Here is a 17,515-nt window from a genome sequence, read left to right as displayed (position 1 = left end):
AGGACCAGGATTTTTTATGGTTGTCCCAGAGGCGGCAGCCATAGCAAATGTGCTTGTCTCTGGCGACACCTGGTGGTTGAAGATCGTCATTAGGGAGCTCAAAATACATCGACAGGTGTTTAGCGGTCCTAGAATTGAGGGCGCTGGTATTTTTTCTAATTTATGACAATGAACGTCAGTACACCCAAAACCCAGGATACGGGCCTTTTAGGTTTTTATCCTCTATTTGTTAGTTTTAAGTAAAATCAACATATATGTGATATATAAGATATGATATAGATTAGAGAGAGATTTGCAGAGTATTGTTGTTCAAGTATCTCACATGTTTCCTAGAACAAATGTTCCTAGTTTATGTTCATGTGAAATAATGGCAACTTTTGTATTTCTTCTGGTAGGACTTGATGAACTTTTCAACTGGGGAACTTTCCTCCTTATACTTGTTTTAGAGATATAAGAAAAAGCCAGTTCGCGTATGTCACTGAAGACTCCAGATGAGACCAAGGGGGGACAATTCCATGCATCTGAGAGCAATCAGTTCCTCTCCTTCATTGTATGGCAGTGCCCCTCAGAGAGCGCGCAGGTCACAGATGGAGAGGGGGTCAGTGTGATCAGGGCAGCGATGGACACGTGCATGACAGTAGTTCATCTTCACACCAGAGTGAGGTTGAGGCATACGACATGTCCGTCCAGAGCCTCTCCAGGCGTTATCAGCCAGAAGTTCTAGGACAGAGATCAGGCCTGGAGGTGTGAAGCGGCAATGGAGGGGAATGCAGCATCCCCTCCTGTAAGGTGTGAAACCCCAAAAGCTGGGAGAGGAGAGCTTGGAGTCAGGCCAGGCCTCATCTGTCTGCCGTAAGGTTCACTTTCACCCTGCAGGTAGTGAGTAGCCAGAAAGTTAAGTTTTGCTTTTTGGCATATTGCTTATTCCGTTGGCATATCCATGTATAGAGAAGAGCACCTCTTGTTTCACTGAGATTAAATCCAGCTGAATAAATCAGTGGAGAATTGCACACAGGTTCAACACAAAAAGTCCCATCTCTTTGGCATCTTTGAGCATCCTGGCAATTAGATTTGGCCTGTGTGCTAGAGCAAGGAGTTCTTTTTTTATTTTATTTTTTTATTTTTTAAAGATTTGTTTATTTTTTATTAAAAAGCCAGATATACAGAGAGGAGGAGAGACAGAGAGGAAGAGCTTCCGTCTAATGATTCACTCCCTAAGTGGCCACAATGGCCGGTGCTGCGCCGATCCGAAGCTGGGAGCCCGGAACCTCTTCCAGGTCTCCCACGCAGGGTTCAGGGTCCCAATGCATTGGGCCGTCCTCGACTGCTTTCCCAGGCCACAAGCAGGGAGCTGGATGGGAAGTGGAGCTGCCAGGATTAGAACCAGTACCCATATGGGATCCTGGCGCATTCCAGGCGAGGACTTTAGCCGCTAGGCCACGCCGCCGGGCCCAAGGAGTTCTTTTCATGTAGGTAGGTGTTCAATGCCACTGGATCTCTGTGCTACTTACTGCCTTCTCTCTGGGATCCAGCAGGGCCCCACACAGAATTCCTTATCACACAGTCCTCAGGCAAATTCCACAGGGTCCTTTTGAGGGTTAGAAGTTGGCTACTAGGTTAACATTCAGAGCCCCAGGCATGAAATAAAACAGAACATTGTTTTCTGCATAGTCAAGCACTCTTTAAAAATACTAAGTGATAAAGTGTTTTCATGGTGTTTGTCACCACAGGGTGAGTGGCCCACTTTGTGGACTTCCATGCAATAAAGGCCTTCGCTTGTGAAAGATGAGTAAATAGTACCATTGGTTCTCCCTGCTCCAACTTTGTCAGCAGCTGTGCCATGTAGATTCCACCACACTGGCCAAGTGTTTGGATTCCGATGGACTTGAAGTTGAATCTTGACCTCCTGATACGTTAACATATCACTAAACTTTATCACACGTTTAAAATCCCTAGTCCAGTCCCTACACATAGCAGGCCAGAACATGTTAGTCCTTTCCCTTCTTTTTTCATGCTTCCCTTGGTCCCACTGAATCATCAGGAGCCCAGGAACACACAGCTTTCGAGCTATGGCCACTCCACAGTGGCAAAAATAGTAACTGAACAAACCTGGGCAGTGAGTCTGATGAATAAGTAGAGGCTACGGACAAAGACTGAGAAGTCCCAACAAGGAGAATCTTACCCACTGAAGCACCCTGGTGTGAGCGGAGACCTGTGGTAGGAAACATGCGAGTCTACGTCATTCTGCGTTGTTCAATGGGCTTTACCTCCAGAACCCACCAATTAAATAAGAATCACATTTCAGGCCCGGCGGCATGGCCTAGTGGCTAAAGTCCTCGCCTTGAAAGCCCCGGGATCCCATATTGGCGCCGGTTCTAATCCCGGCAGCTCCACTTCCCATCCAGCTCCCTGCTTGTGGCCTGGGAAAGCAGTCGAGGACGGCCCAATGCATTGGGACCCTGCACCCGCGTGGGAGACCCGGAAGAGGTTCCAGGTTCCCGGCATCGGATCGGCGCGCATCGGCCCGTTGCGGCTCACTTGGGGAGTGAATCATCGGACGGAAGATCTTCCTCTCTGTCTCTCCTCCTCTGTATATATCTGGCTGTAATAAAATGAATAAATCTTTAAAAAAAAAAAAAGAATCACATTTCATAATTTGCAGATTTTTCTGTCTTAATCACTCCCTAAAGATGTGGAGCTCTTTCAGGCAAGCAGTCTGACAGTCATTATCCAAGCCTCAGTCTTCCTACCCGCCACCCTCCGTGCTATTCCATAAGGACTCCAGTTCTATCCATATTTGCTCAGCACTGGCCATAGAGCACAGGGCTGATCTGACCTGCAAAGCCAGGCTTCCCTGGCCTATGGACTAGGCTGTTCCATCTGCACAGATAAGCAGCTTGTAGCTGACTGGTCTGGCCCCATATCAGAAGAGGGTCTGGTAAGCCCTTGGGCTGTAGTATGTCTTAACAGACTGGAGTTTCTTGCTGATTCACCAAGTCAATAGCCAAAAGGACATTAGTCTCAAAAATTTGTTGCTAAGTTAATCTTTGATTTCCAGAGACAACCTTTAGGGTAACAGTCCCCTCACACACATTCTATTGTTACACTGCATATCCTGGAAGTACCAAGATGTTAGCAAGATAATGCCTGAACTAATCTGGGCGGGGAGTCTGATGAATAAGTAGAGGCTAAGGACAAAAGCTGAGAAGTCCCAACAGGGAGAGTCTTAGCCACTGGAGAACCCTGGTGTGAGCGGAGACCTGTGGTAGGAAACATGCGAGTCTACATTTAGTATTTTGCAGCTCTGTGAATGTCGGCGCTAGGGTGACTGCAATACCAAGCAGTGCCTGATAAGAAGAGAGAATGGGGACCTAAAACACAATCCTGCTCTATGTGGTCTTGAAGGGTATAAAGTATGTCCAAAATCACTTTTATTTTAGGATCTGATAAGCTCACAGGGTAGGAAAAGGGAACATACCATCAAGGTAGTTTTACAAAGAGTATCAGGAAATAGATGAGTTGGGAGAAAATTCTTAAAACAGACTGTATGTCCCAATCTGAAATTTGGAAGATTCAAATATCCTATATTCTCTGAAGCATCTACTGCCTTTGGAATTCCCAAGCTACAGGGACAGCCAACTGTTAACTACTAATAGATATTAATTCCATAGTGCCTCCTTCCCAGCAGTGCCGGGAGCCTCAGAGTGCAGGTGTCCCCATGCCAACTGTCTGCCAGCGAGCAGGCTGCTGCCTCTGACCTTCCCCATGGCGGCCCTGCTCCGTGTTCTAAAGTAGCTGCTGCTTGTGCTATTGGACAGTCCTTCAAACACTGGATCAGAGGTCTCTTGTCTTCCATTATTCACAGAAAATACACCATCCTCAGAGCCTTTTTCATCCAGGACTCCCCGATGGGGATGGAATGTACCCTGTTACCTTGTAGCAGGAAGACATGAAACAGATCAAGTGACTTAAGTTTTTTTTAAAACATTTATTTTTATCTGAAATGCAGAGGCACATAGCAAAGGAGAGAGGGAAAAAAGAGAGAGAGATTCCAGCCATTGGTTTACTCCCCGAATGGCTGCAATAGCCAGAGCTGAGCTGATCTGAAGCCAGGCGTCAGTCAGGAACTTCTTCCAGGTCTCCCACATGGGTAGGGGACCAGGACCTGGGCTGTTATCTGGTACTTTCCCAGACCATAAGCAGGGAGCTGGATCAGAAGTGAAACAGCTAGGAGTAGAACCGGTGCCCGTATGAGATACTATAGCCAAAGGTTTAGTCTACTAAGCCACAGTGATTCCTAGGAAGGGAGAGGAGGTAAAAATACATGACTAAATTGAATTGTGGGTCATGTCTCATTTTTATTATTTATGTAATGTTGACCTCCTATTGGATTTTGAAATTTAAAGGTACAACATTCACTAAGTTCTATGGAGACACATATGCATAATGGGGTTTGAGGAGCAATTTGAAACCCCTCTCCTTTTACTGGGATTCCCACATTCATTTCTTACACATGTCTTTCTTTCCTTCTAAAGTAAGGACATCTACAAAGGACAATAAAGTTGAGCTGATTATGAGGTAAGGCCACACTTAATCTGAAACGGCTAATCTAGGTAGGCCTTCTGTTACGTTGCTTCAGCATCCTACTGTAGCAGGCCAGATCTGTAGCACAACTGTGGTGAGTACAGGTGTTTTAAATGAATATTGAACATATCAGCAGATATGTAGAATTCCAAAGGTTTAGTAAGATCATGTGCAGGTAGACTATCCTGTATCCCTAATAAAGGGCCCGGAAGTGTTTTGCAGGTTTTGGACAGTTTGGGAATATTTGCATGGACACAACAATATTATCTTGGGGAAGGGAGTAAAGTCAAAACATGTAAATCACCTATATTTCATCTGTACCTTATACAGATTGCCTGGAGATAATTGTATGTAATATTTTCAGTGTGCATGCATTTCGAACACAACCTGTTACATAAGGTCAGCTGTGGAATCTTCCACTGTGGAATCATATTGGAACTTGAAAAGTTTCAGATTTTGCATTTTCTAATTATGAATGTGCTACTTGGGTTTTTATTTCATTTTAAATATTTATTTTTATTGAAAAGGCAGATCAGCTTTACAGAGAGAAAGATCTTCCATTTACTGGTTCACTCCTCAAATGGCCACAACAGCCAGGACTAAGCCGGTCCAAAGCCAGGAGCCCAGAGCTTCCTCCTGGTTTCCCACATGGGTGCAGGGTCCCAAAGCTTTGGGCCTCCTTGACTGCTTTTCCAGGCCACAAGCAAGGAGCTGGATGGGAAATAGAGCAGCCAGGACACAAACCAGTGTCCGTATGGGATCCTGGCGCTTGCAAGGTGAGGGTTTAGCCATTGATCCATTATGCAGGGCCTCCTACTTGTATTTTTAAAAGACATGTGTTAAGTTTTTTTAATCAATTTATAATTGCTTCTTTTTCATTACAAAACAACAGCTGGAAATGATTCTTCTGATTTTCAAATAGACAAATGCATTGATGTTGTAGGTATTACATTGATAGAAGTTCACGCAGAGCTCCAAGAACAGCTATCATTTGCTGAACTGCTGGAAAGCTACTGTACTAATGCCTTTATGTGTATTATCATTTGAAGTCCTTGTAAGAATCAAAAAGTTATTCCCATTTGAAAGATAAGGACAAAACGGCTCAAAGACTTATATAATTCAGTAAAGGTCAGAGTCCTCCTGGCAAGTCACTTAGGTGTTGGAGCCACAGTCATGAGCAAAGCTATAGATTACAGGAGTTTACACAACAGCCCGTGTTCAGAGGGGAGAGTAGTGACACTCGTCATCACCGTTGCATCAGGCTCTCGATACTCCAGACACGTCCCTTCACTTCCCTCAACACATTGGTGCCTTTCACTGGCCTTGCCGTGAACACAGGGCTGTGCACACCCAAGTCTTCCCATTCAGGCTTCTTCAATAGGGCAGGCACTATTGTTAGACTGGACTCCTCTGATTTACAACAAGAAAGTCTACAAGTTTGCCGGTCAGTGTTCCAAATAGCATCTTAGACAATCAAGTAGTATGAACTGTATCCACATGTCAGGCATGAGGGCCTCCTTCCCCGGCCTGGGTCTCCTGTTCTGTGCTCTTCCATCAGCTGCCATGACACCGAGCATGGGCAGCATAATCCTGTCTCATAGACTGAGGAGTTGATGTGGCCTTTGGCTGAAAGGGAGAAGTATAATATTTTAAAAATTCATTGTAAGAAGGCTTCCTCTAAATTACAAATCTGTAGGGGCAAAGGCTGGTCTGTTTATGTTCTATACAGTGTGAAGCATTTTTCTACTTCCGAATTCTCAGAAAAGTATCACCAATCTAAATGATTCTGGCCTGGTATGCAGAACCTAGGATATGTAAGTTATCCAAGTCAAAAACTAAAGTTAGGCGTAGTGCGTCTTTTTCTCAATTCTTCTCCGGCCTCCAACAAGGAGCAAAGCTAGATTATGTCAGCCCTATGTTGGGACATAGTAGGAAGACAACAAAAGCTTAGTTATTGACTAAACAAAGAGAATGTGGGAGGGGAAGGGACACTCAGAACCTGAGTAGGCAGAACAATGGGAGGAAACTGTTGGTCCTTTAAATGTCACTTGACAATGCATATTAAAAAGTCTCAAGAGTGTGTATGTCCTTCACCCGGCAATTCTGTTTAGAAATTGTAGATCATAAAAATATTTTACTAAAAATTAAAGTTTTGTTGCAAATTATAAAATATCATAATCCACCTAAATGCCCAATAGTAGGCTATAAAGTCCATGATTCATGCGGCTACTAAAACTGTCCTTTCTCAGCCTTTCCCATGTCTATATCTGGTATCACTGCCAAGCCAGAAGTTTAAGCTAAAAGCCTAGAGTTATTCCTTGGTATTTTTCAAATTGTCATTCCAGGTCCTATTATTTCTTCAAACTCACAAGTGGTCATCTTTTAGATTAACTTTGGCATGTTATAGATGCCACCAGCTGCAAAGCCAGCATCTAGAGAAGGTATGAATGCCTGAAAGCATTGATTTACCATGAATACACAAGGAATCACATTGTCTAGGTTAGCCAGGAATTGAAGATGAGATCGCGTTATCTGAGAGCCGTAGAAAGACATAGACAAGGAAGAATTAGAAAATAAGGACCTACACAAAACCATACTTCAGGAGCAATTGAAGAGACTTTTTTCCAAGTTGATTTTCATGAGATGCAATCAGTACCACCTTAGGCCTTGAACTCTAAGGCCTGTTCTCTTGTCCTCCTCCTTTGGGTCCCCTTCCATGGGATAAGGGATAAGGGGAGGTGTCCACCCTAAGCTCATGACCACACCTGTTACCCAAGACCCTAGAACTCCTTTCCCGACAAGCCTGTATAGATATCTTCTCCATGTAATTACTCCTAATGGTAGAAACTGACTTTGGCATGGCAGGGGGCATGGACCAGGCTTGGACTTGTGGGCTTGGGAGTCCCCAGTCAGCACAGAGGCCCCTTCAGTGTTGGCAGGAGTGAGTGGCAGGAAGGGAATGGGAGCCCGGACTTCCATCTGGTCTCCTGCCTGAGATCCCACAGAGGTTAGCAACCATCCTAGATGCAAAGCTCCCTGCAGATTATTCTAACTTCCCCACACCTGCAAAACTTAGCATTCCATTGTATCACAGACACAACTATCGTATCTGCAAAATCATAAACAGCATTTTCAAAGATAAATAAAAAATGCTAAATTACACTTACAATTTACCAAACTGCCATAACACCTGGAGGATTTTTTTTTTTTTTGGTGACATCTAACTCATTGTATTATCTTTATTTAATATTGTTATCTCAAGACAAAATTAGGGAGGAAAGACTAAAATAAAATCGTCCTGCTTGCTGCAAGAAGTGGAGCAGCCAAGACAGGAACTGGCACCCATCTGGGGCAGCAGCACACGCAAGGGGAAGATTAGCTAATTGAGCCATCGCGCTGACCTCAGCATGAACAGATTCTAACATGTGGCCATGAGAGGCAATCCGCCTGGAGGATTTCTTACACACACGTATGTATGAGGAATACATATGTTTCAGATATTTACATTTTAAGACAAGAATATAATTATGTGGGTACTACCATATTCTTTCGTGCATATTATGTTTCTGCTTTTTTTACATTTAAAATACCATTTATTGTCAGTTATACGAACTGAAATCATTTCTTTTGTTGACCACAAGGCATCTCATTGTAGAAAGTACCGAAGGACACAGGTTCTAACTCACTGTGCAGTACTGTGCCCTGGTAAGATACAGCCGTTACGCAAATAGACAAGAAAACAGGCAAAAGCATAATTTGCAATGAAATGCCCTAGAGGAAAAGAGTGAGACACAATAGACGAGATGACAAGAGACATAACAGGTACATACTGCAAGACCGCAGAAGGGCTGTCCGAGGGCAAGAACGGTTGGATGGATGATTTGGCAAATGGAAATCAGAGGAAGAACATTCTAGGCAGAAAAGAGCATATTGCTAAGCCCTGAAGTGGGGAAGCTGCCAGAACGTACTGGATATCGCAGGATGGGCCACTGTGGCTTGGCCTTTCTGAGGCTGAACAACTTCATGCGTTTATGAGGCCATGGCAAGGTGATTGCAGTCAGTGGGAATAACTTGGATCTGATTCTCATTTCCTACATGCTGATCTGTGTAGGAAAACAGATGAGGGTGAAGGTATTTAAGGGGGACTAGTTGGGTAGTTTGGCACTAGTGCAAAGGAGATTATGGAACACATAGTGCAATACATAAGTGATTTAGCCTTTATATAAACTACTTCAAAATCAACGTCCCCAGGGGCATGTAATGCCTCACTAGTTCCACCAGGGGGCGATGTCATCGTGATTAAGCAACATGGGAGGATTTCCTGGAGTTGGCGCATTGCACTGTTCCTAAGGCTTTGGATTTTTTTTTTTTTTAATCGCTGCATGTCTGGTTTACATTACCTTTAAGTCCCAAGAATACATTAAGTTTTATAGTTCTTGCTTTAAAATAGCAATTTAAATAATTCTCCAGCCGGGGAGAATATGAAGACTTGGCCCATATATTTTCTATTTCTCACTACTTTGTATCATTTTCCATTTTTAAAAATCACAATTATCAAATCTTATCAGCTGCTATTTCTTAGCAACCTGTTATGAGTGGGTCTCGTGTCGGGTCTTTAGGTACCATTCCTCGTTTACTCCCCCAGAGTAGATGTTTCGTTCTGTCCTCCACACAGATGCAGAAACAGGCCAACGAAGATTGATAATTTCCCCCAAATCACAATTATCCGTGACAGCTTGACTTCAATCCAGATATCTTTAACTAATAAAATGAATAAATGTATAGATACAGAAACAAATTATATCTAGATGATAAAGAGAAAAGTCATTTTGCTCATCATAGATTTTTCAAAAGGTCAACTTCAACTAAGTTAAAAGTACAACCCAAATTATTCAAGTATGAAAAGATGCTGTCCTCATAACACAAAGATCATGGCGCACTTTCTTCATGTGTCTTTCCACGTTCCTTATTCAGATCATATTAACTCTAATAGATTGAAGTAAGTGGGATTCATATTCAATGAGTTCTTTTTTTGGAGAAATATAGAACTATTTATTGACCATTGTTCACCAGTATTTACAATAAACAATATACAGTTGGAGTAACATTCTGATTGCTACAAAGTTAGTGTATTTTCCTAGCATCTGCTGAACCAGTTCCCAAATAGTGCAGACAGAGCCTCCGTGTAAGAAATGAGACCCCACACAACACCACCCATGCAGGTCAATGATTTCGATTACAATAGCCTGACTACCTACTTTAACAGCAGATCCTAAATTGGCAATGTCCCTAAGCCAAGTCTTAGAAATTCTATGAATCATGACATTTTAATCAATAACAGCACATGGATTTTGACTTTTGCAAAGTAGTGGCTCGCTAGAAGAAATTGTCCAATGTTCATTTATGTTACTTAGTTTTTTACAGGGCAGCAGGGGTCTATTTTTCCTGCCTGAATGCAGAGACTAATAGTAACAGTGAGGATCAGGTAAGCCACAATGTTTACGGCTGTAGATCCAGAGACAGATTGTGATGTGGCTTCTTCTGGATCATCTCACCTGTCTGAACGAGCTACAGGCGTTATGTGAACAGCAATGGCTTCAAGGCAATTTTCCCAGTTTGACTCGAAGGGATTTATGTCTTAGGTTGCTCAGAAGGACATTTCAGCAAGTTTTTACAGGATCTTCCTTTTGAGGAAATTTAAAAAGAAAGAAACCCAGTTACAAAGTATGTTATGTATACACACAACCACCCAGAATGGTCCTTGGGTGGGAGTTGAGAGTCAGGTTCTGACAGTGGGTGCGATGTTTAGAAAAACAGTTCTCCAAGGCAGCAGCTGTTCGCGGATGAAGGAAGCAACTGCCAAAAGCTTTCTTGAAATCTGTGAGAAGTGACCAGTGCTACCAATGCAAAGAAAATTCACAACCCCCCAATGCTACTTTCAAACCAACACATCAAACTTGATTTTCATTAGAATGTAGTTATTTCTTCACACTGGCAAATAAAAAACAAGATCCAGATTATGTATGCATAAAACAATGCATATTTAATTGTATTTTTTTTTTAATTTTATTGTTATTGGAAAGCCGGATATACAGAGAGGAGGAGAGACAGAGAGGAAGAGCTTCCATCCGATGTTTCACTCCTCAAGTGAGCCGCAACGGCCGGTACGCGCCGATCTGATGCCGGGACCAGGAACCTCTTCCGGGTCTCCCACGCGGGTGCAGGGTCCCAAAGCATTGGGCTGTCCTCAACTGCTTTCCCAGGCCACAAGCAGGGAGCTGGATGGGAAGTGGAGCTGCCGGGATTAGAACCGGCGCCCATATGGGATCCCGGGGCTTTCGAGGCGAGGACTTTAGCCGCTAGGCCACGCCGCCGGGCCCTAATTGTATTTCAATTTATATATAATTATATGCCATTTACCACATGCTAATTATTGATTTTATTATATTTTAATTATTAGCAATTAATTAAACTGCATAAAACACATTGCATAATATTTAATAACTAGTGAATAAATAAAACAAATTTTATCATTTAATTATTCAAGCGATTTAATTTAAATGATTAAATGGTGTGTTAATAATACAGCTTTAATTATAATATATACATTTGATATCATATAATTAACACAGAATATGTATTTGATTATTTCAATTATTTAAACAATTAAATGATACATATATGTAAATAATTAAAAATATAAAAATATTTATAAAACAATGCAAACAATTGCTGAGCTTCATTTTGTGGGCAAGAATGCCAAGTTAGTCTCTCTTCATAAAAAGCAATCGCCATCGGCGGACACTTCGTGCATGCTTCTTTTGCCAGCACCACGTCAGCTTCATCTGATCTCCATTTCATCAGAAGCATCCATTCTTCAGCATCGTCTGAGGCACCAGTTTTTCATTCGGGATCAAGACCCCGGCAAAGCGCCTTGGTTTGTCAGCGGCGTCTCTTTTCTTCTTTGATTTACTGTCATCATATTCACTGTCAGGTAAAGATTTTCTATCTTTACCAGCTTTTTTGAGACTTAAGAAATGCTTCAGTTAACTCTGGACAAGCTAGATTTCTTCAGGTTCCCAGGTACTGTGAGCGTGTGTAAATCCCTTCCACTTCAGCAAATGCTCCACCTTCCCGCCCACCACACGTGGGTCCAACACTTTCTCCACCGCAAATTCTTCAACCTCTTTACTTTGTCCATGCTGTTTCTTTCCCGTTTTCTGCAATGTAGTTTTACTGCAGGCCATTTTGTTGTTCTTGTTGCAGGCTTGAAGAGCTATTACACGTGTGACGTGGCGCCTCTAGGTCCCCGAGGGGCGGAGTGGGAAGGAGGGAGCGAGAACAGTCGCCCAGTGATTTCTGTATTTTGTTTTCTGTTAATATTTGTTTTACAATTTTCTCATGTTATTAAAGTTTCTCTTTGAAGTTTCTCTGGGATGTCTTTTTGCTTCTTATCCTTTGAAGCATACAAGTTTTTTTATTTTGGTCTCTTTTCCTTGACTTCTTGTTATTGCACTGTCTTATCTAATAAATCATTGCCCAGTTCATAGCCATGAAGGTTTAACCCTGAGTTTCCTTCTCAGAGTTGTATGTTGTAGCTATAATCAGGGCTTTGATCAATTTGACTTACCTTTGATGTTCATGGAGTGGGATAGGTCTCCGACCTATGTCCTTTTGTTCTTATGTCCTTTTGTGTGGAGAAGCACAGTTATTCCATAGTTCTTTTTAGAAAGTTTATTTCTTCCTGTGTGGATTGCTCGTGGCTCTCTTTTCAAGGCAAGAATCCATTGATCAGAGATACATGAGTTTCTATGCTCACAATTCTGTCCCACTATTTTATGTCTTAGCTGACCTTTGATAAATGCTAGAGACATGAGCACCATCTTAGTCTTCAACAAGTATCTGGGAATACTTAAACTGTACTGTTCTCACCTACCAGATGGCATGGATAGGAGACTGGCATGCTGCTCAAGATTTCAGGATCATAAGAAGGGGACGCACCTGAAATAAACATGTCACTGTAATCAGCTCCAGGGGTCTCCCTAGAAACAAATGGACAAAAATGGCCTGATTCAGTTCAACCTACCTCAGCGAAAAGAATTTGAAACCCAGTAATTTTAAGGAAGGTTTAATGCCTTATACCAATTTCAACACCTTCAAACGTAGCTGAGAAATATTTAATGCTTTGTGATGTGCACAATAATGCAACTTTGAGGAGTTCTGTTTCCTCCCATACATATACTTCTTTTTGTTAAAAAAAAAAAATTATTTGGAAGACAGAGTGACAGAGGGAAGGACATAAACACACAGAGAGAAAGAGATTTTCCATCTGCTAGTTCTCTCCCTAAATGGCCAAAATATCTAGGGCTGGGCCAGGCTGAAGCCAGGAGCCAGAAACGCCATCCTTGCCCCCCACGTGGTGTCAGAGGTCCAAAGGCTTGGGCCATCCTCTGCTGTTTTCCCAGAAGCATTAGCGTGGAGCTGCACTGGAGCAGCTGGGACTTCAGCCAGTGTATATAAGGGATGCCAATAATGCAGGCAATAGACTAACTTACTGTACACAATGCCTGCCCCTTAGCATACTTCTAGTATAAACTATATGCAGCAAAGTTACCAAAGACAGTAAATTGACAATATGAAAATATTGTTACTTTGGACATGAAAAATAATTGAATTGTGGCTCCCGTTTCGGAGCAGTTGATTTGCAGTCCTACTCTTGGTAAATATTTAACTAGCAGGCCAACTATCTCCTCTGACCACTCCTTGTTAAGGGTAATAAAGCCTTATCTTCTGTGTGTAATAGAGAGCTCCATCTTTCTGTTTGTTCCACTTCATGTAGAAGTACAGAAGGATTTGCATAATTATTTAAAATGTGTCCAAAATTGTGTTATTAACATGCAAGTTGCAAAAAGGGAGCACAGGGACTGGACTCATTGGTCCTTCTGTTGTTGGGACCACAGCTTTGTTGCTGTATGGTCTGTGATAATAACCAATGACGGCCCTGTCTTCCTGTTTACCAGATCCTAGAGTAGCATGGTCTAATATGTGTCTGGTAATGATCAGTCATGATAACAGTTGGTATACGAAGCGTAACACTGAACCCTGGAACACAGACAGTCGGCTGCTCAGCACACATGCTGTTCCAGTGTACCACTGCAAGGTTAGAAAGGCAGCTCAGGCTGCTAGAGGAAAAGTTTTCTTTGCAAGTTGCTTGAAATTGAGTCGTCAATTCCTCATTATAAAAATTAAGAACATAAGTTCAACAGAAGACATCACTAAAAGAAAGTGAAGGTAAGTCACAGACCGGAAAAAGATATTTGTTGAAGACATATTTGGTAAATGAGTCTTAATCAAAATTTATAAAGAACTTCTGCAAAGCAGTATAAGACTGATAACTCAAATCGGTAAAAGGCTTTAAACAGACTGGCATTTCACAAAAGAAGAAAGTCAGGCCCAGCGCAGTGGCCCAGCAGCTAACATCCTCACCTTGCACGCCCCAGGATCCCATATGGACACTGGTTCTAATCCCAGCAGCCCCTCTTCCCATCCAGCTCCCTACTTTTGACCTGGGAAAGCATGCTGTCCAGGATGCCCCAAAGCCTTGGGACCCAGAGGAGGCTCCTGGCTCCTGGCTTTGAATGGGCTCAGTTCCAGCCATTGCAGCTACTTGGGGAGTGAATCAATGGATGGAAGATCTTCCTCTCTGTCTCTCCACCTTTCTCTGTGTCTGACTTTTCAATAAAAATAAATAAATCTTTAAAAAGCAACAAAGGAGGAAAGTCAAATGCTCAAATAACGTAAAATCTTCTGTAATCTCTTCAGTTAGGGAGGAAGCGCAAATCAAAACCCCAATGAGCTAGTACAACCCGTCCACAGGGATGGCAAAAATGGAAAGTACTGGCTTGGCTGTGGGCCCATATACCACCTATTATCATATGCCAGTCATGTGAAAATAAATCTGTACCAATCATGTGAAACCTGCTTCATTGCATCAATTGCAGCTGAAAATTAATACTCATTTAGGTCCTAAGGTCCAGCAAATCCATTCTTGAATGTGTATCCAACAGAGATGCATAGCACATAATGTACCAAAGGCATGTACAAGAGTGTCCTTGGAAGGATATATTCGCAGTCCCCACCTGCAAACAACTCAAGAATCAACAAGCAAATACATGAACCAAACATGATGTGATCACATGACACAGCAAAAAACTCACAGGCAAATGTTGAGAAAAAGGGTAGACACAAAAAGTGTGTGATACATTCTTCCATTTAAACCAAGCTCTAAGATGGGCCAAGTTCTGTACAGTGAAAGAAGTCAGGCTGGTGGCTACTGTAAGCAGCAGATGACTCAGATGGGATAGGAGGGAACTTCCCCAGGGGGTTGGAAATATTCTATACGTTGATCTACATGGTGACACCTAGACACATACATAAGTGAAAATGCATTAGCCACGGTTTCCTAAGAGGTATAACTAAACTCCTAAAAGAATATTAAAAGAGCATCATCTAGCCACCATCTCCATCCCACGCCATCAGCATCTCAGCCAGCAGTCCAGCAGAGTGTGTTCTTGGAAGACAACAGACAGGACATGAGAGTGTCACACTGAATCAGGGGGATGAAGTCTGAGTCTGCACCCTAAAGATGTAGGGCCCAAGGCCTGCTTCCCCTGGCAGCTCCAGGCTGTCGCCCACCAAGCAAACGTTGCAAATGTGCTTCTGGGTCATCTCACCAACCCCAAGGAAAATACTGTAAGATGCAAAACCACAGGAGGCGAGGCATCTCCAACTAAAAAGTCAGGTCACCCTGCCAGATAGATCATTAATGTAAGAGACCAAATGAAAGAGTGAAATAACACAGCAATCGGAGGGGGCAGGGCAGGCGGAGTGTAAGGTAAAAACATTTTTTTAAAATTACTAAGTTCAACCAGAAGGATTGTATCTGTGAAAATATTTTTTGGGTCAGGCGGTTGGTCTAGTGGCTAAGATGCCAGTCAAGATGACTGACCCACATTATAAGTACCTGAGTTTGAGTCCTTGCTCCAGCTCCTAACTCCAGCTCCCTGCTAATGTGTGTGCTGCACGCAGCAGGTAATGGCTCCAGTAGTTGCGGTCCATCCGCGTGGAAGATGTGGATAGAATTCCTTCCTCTGGACTTTACCCTGGCCCAGCTCCAGAGCCTTTGGGTAGTGAAGCAGCAAAAGGAACACGGACATCCCACTCCCTACACCTTAAATAAGTACATAAATAAATGAATGATTCTTTCAAAAAGAAACAGATTCAGAGAACAAAAGGAGCCCTTAACAATTAAAAATAGGGCCCGGCGCAGAATCCTAATGGCTAAGGGCTTTGCCTTGCACGCCCCGGGATCCCATATGGGTGCTGGTTTGTATGCTGGCAGCCCTGCTTCCCATCCAGCTCCCTGCTTGTGACCTGGGAAAGCAGTGGAGAATGGCCCAGTGCCTTGGGACCCTGCATCTGCATGGGAGACCTGGAAGAAGCTCCTGGCTCCTGGCTTCGGATCAGCTCAGCTCAGCTCTGGCAGTTGTGGTCACTTGGAGAGTGAATCAGTGGATGGAAGATCTTCTTCTCTGTCTCTTCTTCTTCTGTATATCTGACTTTCCAATAAAAATAAATAAATCTCAAAAAAAAAAATAGAGGATGTGGGCACTACTGCCCAGTAGGTTAGGTCATTATTTGATGCCAATCTCCCATTACCAGAGTGCCAGTTAGGATTCTGACTACTTTGTTTCCAGTCCAGATTCCTGTCAGTGCTCCTGGGAAGGCAGCAAATCAGATCCAGAGGGAGTTCCTGGCTCCTGGATTCCATCTAACCCAGCCCTAGCTGTTGTAGCCACTTTATAAATGAACTAGCAGATGGATAATCGGTTTCTCTCTTCCTCTTTGTTTAAAATAACCTAATCTTCAAAAAAAATTTAAAAACAGGTGCTGACATGGTAGCTGAATAGGCTAATCCACCACCTGCAAGTGCTGGCATCAAATATGGACACCAGTTTGTGTCCTGGCTGCTCCACTTCCCATCCAGTCCCCTGCTCATGATGAGAAAGCAACAGAGGATGGCCCGAAGTCTTGGGACTCTGCACCCACATGGGAGACCCTGAAGGGGCTCCTGACTCCAGGTTTTGGATCGGCTTAGTTTTGGCCATTGAGGCCGCTTGGGGAGTGAAGCAGCAATGGAAGGTCTTTCTCTCTGTCTCTCCTTCTGTCTGTAAATCTGCCTTTTCAATAAAAAATAAATTGATCTTAAAAAAAGGGAGGGGGACTCTCTACCCATGTGGGAAACCCAGAGGAAGCTCCTGGCTCCTGGCTTTGGATTGGTTGAGCTTCAGATGTTGCAGCCACTTGGGGAGTGAACCAGATGGAGGATCTTTCTCTCTGTCTCTCCTTCTCTCTGTACAACTGACTTCCCAAAATAAAATAAATCTAAAATAAATCTTTAAAAATACTGGAGAAATTGCACATTATCAAAATACTATGCATGGGTTTCAAATTGTCTTGCAGGCAAGCACACTTCTGATTCAGTTTCCATGGACTTTAGAAGCTCATCCTATATTAATACTACTTTTGAGTGCTTCAAGAATAATATGTTGACAGCAGGACATACTGGTCCTAAATACATTCGAGTGTGCTTCCTACAAATAGGAATTACCAGCTGCAGAACTATGCTGTGATGGTTCTCAGCTCATTGACCAAGTCACTGGTTTTTTACATTCAACTGATGCGCAACAGGAGCATCCATGATCCTGGTCAGACTTGTGCAAAATGAGGGAAAAACCTAAAGGTCCCTTTGAAGTTAAGATTTGGGTCTTCAAAAGAATTATGCAAGTTTGATTATTCAGATTACATTGAATTTGACTCATGGATCTTTTTTCTTCTTTTTTTTAAACTGAGTTCAGCTATTCTGAAAACC

At 42.9% G+C, this 17,515-nt stretch overlaps 1 protein-coding gene and 1 pseudogene across 1 annotated transcript in view; one reads left to right on the top strand and one right to left on the bottom strand.

Annotated features, from left to right (window-relative positions):
- The window catches only part of SLC44A1 (solute carrier family 44 member 1), a 177,274-nt gene that overhangs the window by 158,569 nt on the left and 1,190 nt on the right, over window positions 1–17,515 (top strand). The window lies entirely within an intron of this gene.
- LOC101529026 (chromobox protein homolog 3-like) lies at window positions 566–11,831 on the bottom strand (annotated as a pseudogene).

Source organism: Ochotona princeps, chromosome 14 (genome assembly GCF_030435755.1).
Source record: "Ochotona princeps isolate mOchPri1 chromosome 14, mOchPri1.hap1, whole genome shotgun sequence".
NCBI classification, from domain to species: domain Eukaryota; kingdom Metazoa; phylum Chordata; class Mammalia; order Lagomorpha; family Ochotonidae; genus Ochotona; species Ochotona princeps.
This window is presented reverse-complemented; position numbering and strand designations above follow the sequence as displayed.